Source organism: Schistocerca piceifrons, unplaced genomic scaffold, assembly GCF_021461385.2.
Source record: "Schistocerca piceifrons isolate TAMUIC-IGC-003096 unplaced genomic scaffold, iqSchPice1.1 HiC_scaffold_1345, whole genome shotgun sequence".
In the NCBI taxonomy this organism is placed as follows: Eukaryota; Metazoa; Arthropoda; class Insecta; order Orthoptera; family Acrididae; genus Schistocerca; species Schistocerca piceifrons.
This window is the reverse complement of record NW_025727175.1, coordinates 32501-35000: the sequence shown is the minus strand read 5'-3', so window position 1 is coordinate 35000 and position 2500 is coordinate 32501. Positions and strand designations below refer to the sequence as shown.

The 2500-nt window shown below is 57.2% G+C and overlaps 1 non-coding gene across 1 annotated transcript in view; it reads left to right on the top strand.

Annotated features, from left to right (window-relative positions):
- The first annotated feature begins 2298 nt into the window (after positions 1-2298).
- LOC124732473 overlaps positions 2299-2500 on the top strand; it is a 1909-nt gene continuing 1707 nt past the window's right edge. Inside the window, exon 1 of the ribosomal RNA XR_007008721.1 lies at positions 2299-2500. This exon is cut by the window's right edge and continues 1707 nt beyond it. This is a non-coding gene — a ribosomal RNA (small subunit ribosomal RNA).

Below are 2500 nucleotides of genomic sequence, written 5' to 3'. Positions count from 1 at the left end.
TAACCTAACCCATGTTGTACCTTAACCTAACCCATGTTGTACCTTAACCTAACCCATGTTGTACCTTAACCTAACCCATGTTGTACCTTAACCTAACCCATGTTGTGCCTTAACCTAACCCATGTTGTGCCTTAACCTAACCCATGTTGTGCCTTAACCTAACCCATGTTGTGCCTTAACCTAACCCATGTTGTGCCCTAACCTAACCCATGTTGTGCCCTAACCTAACCCATGTTGTGCCCTAACCTAACCCATGTTGTGCCCTAACCTAACCCATGTTGTCCCCTAACCTAACCCATGTTGTCCCCTAACCTAACCCATGTTGTCCCCTAACCTAACCCATGTTGTGCCCTAACGTAACCCATGTTGTGCCTTAACGTAACCCATGTTGTGCCTTAACGTAACCCATGTTGTGCCTTAACGTAACCCACGTTGTCCGCTAACGTAACCCACGTTGTCCGCTAACGTAACCCACGTTGTCGCCTAAACCTGCTCTGTAATTGTTATACGACTCGTTCAATTAGTGTAGTGTTGCCCACCCGCAACCCTCGCAATATAGTTCGCTACTCGCACTGCCCGCTCCCCTGTGTATCGCTTCATGTTAAACACCTTGCAAGTCTTGCTGACTTTCCACATGCTCCTGCTGTACACTGTAATGTGGATGGCAGCAGGACGTACATGCCGCCCCCCCCCCCCCCCACCCCTCCCCACGTCCCCACGTCCCCACCTTGCCCCCTGCCTTCGCAAGCTGGTTGGTGACAAGTTTGCATGTTCAATGCCCTTCGCATGCGACGTACGCAGGCTACGTTGTGGTGCGGCCTGTGTCAACTGTCCGCTGATGTCGTACGCGTGAACCACAATCTGTACTGCACATTCGTCCTTATGTACTGAATGATACATCGTGGCACATGTGTGACCGTACAACGACTGCGCCCAAAAACGGCGGACCATACAGTGCAAATATTGTGCACGCAGCTACGTGTCGTCTCCCTATGAGAGCTGGATTGCAGTGTGGTACGCCATAGAGACGTGTGGGAGGAACGGACGCCGTGGATGGCGATCAGCATGAGCTGTGTGTTGATGTATTCGGACCTAGTCGTCTCTCCTCAAACACCGTGATAGCATGGTGCACCGCGTTCCATATCTGCGACATGCTACAGAGGCCGGTTGACAGTCGTTCGAGCAATGGACATCGCATACGTACGGGGGCCACCTTCCACGTATTGTCTAGGCGTGCACATTTTGTTGCGTGTATGTGGGCAGACGTAGTGTGGCGTGACACCTGACACAGGCATGCAATAATCGTTGAAGTTGCTAATGGCGATGGACGCCTACGTTTTCTGGTGAAGTTACGCAAATGAAGAAATGGTAACCCGTTGTGGTGCGGTTGTTCTCGCTAGGGGTGAATCGGTGATGGCGACGATAGGTTGAGGTACTAACCGGTTGTTCCAGCGATACCCACCATGCCGATGAAACTGAACGGCATCTGGGTGTGAAGCGATACGCGGTGGTGGCTGGGTGGGACCGTCCCCGGCCGGTGAGGGGGCGCCTCCCGGCGTGCTGGCCGCGCGGTGCGTGGGCGCACGCGCTACAGCCGGCTGGTGGGGGCGGCCAGTGGCAGGCGCGCCGGCCGACGGACGCGGCAGGCGTCGCAGCTGCGCGCCGGCGCACCCTGCGCGCGGCGCCGTGCGGCCAAAGTAGGTCCTCGCGGGCCCGGTGCGAAGCGCGGTGGACATCTTCAGTGTGCTGGTCCGATTGAGGACTGTGTGCGTTGAGGATGCGCCGCCGCCCGGCGCTCGGCGCCGCGACGCCGTCTGCTGCTCGGTCGCCCCAGCGGTTCTCGCTGGTGGTTTGTATCGCAGCTGTGCGGATGTGTTGGCGCGTGCGCTGTGCTGGGAGAGTTCGCTTCGGCACCCAAGTGGGGCTTTTGTCCTTCTGTGGCGCTGGCGTTGGAGCTGCCGGTCACCGTAGGTGGCGCGTGTTGTCTCCCGCCGGCAATGCCACGACAGCACGCTCCCGGGCCTCTGTCGGCAGCGGCAAGCTCAGTTGGGAGCACGGGTGGTCGCACCGAAAGCGTCTACTCGCCTAACTCCGGGCGATTGCGCCTCTCTCGAACCCGACCAAGTACTTGGGACGGCGCTGCGCGCCGCCGGGACCTGAGAGGGTTTCGAGGTGTATTGTGCAGGGGAGCTCAGCCTCCTCCTGTTTGCAGAATGATTGAGCGGACGCTTGCGTGTTCGCGCGGGCCCCCGGGACACACTCCCGGGCGGCCGGCTGCTCAGCTCTAGTTGGCGCAGCTCCCTGGTTGATCCTGCCAGTAGTCATATGCTTGTCTCAAAGATTAAGCCATGCATGTCTCAGTACAAGCCGCATTAAGGTGAAACCGCGAATGGCTCATTAAATCAGTTATGGTTCCTTAGATCGTACCCACGTTACTTGGATAACTGTGGTAATTCTAGAGCTAATACATGCAAACAGAGTCCCGACCAGAGATGGAAGG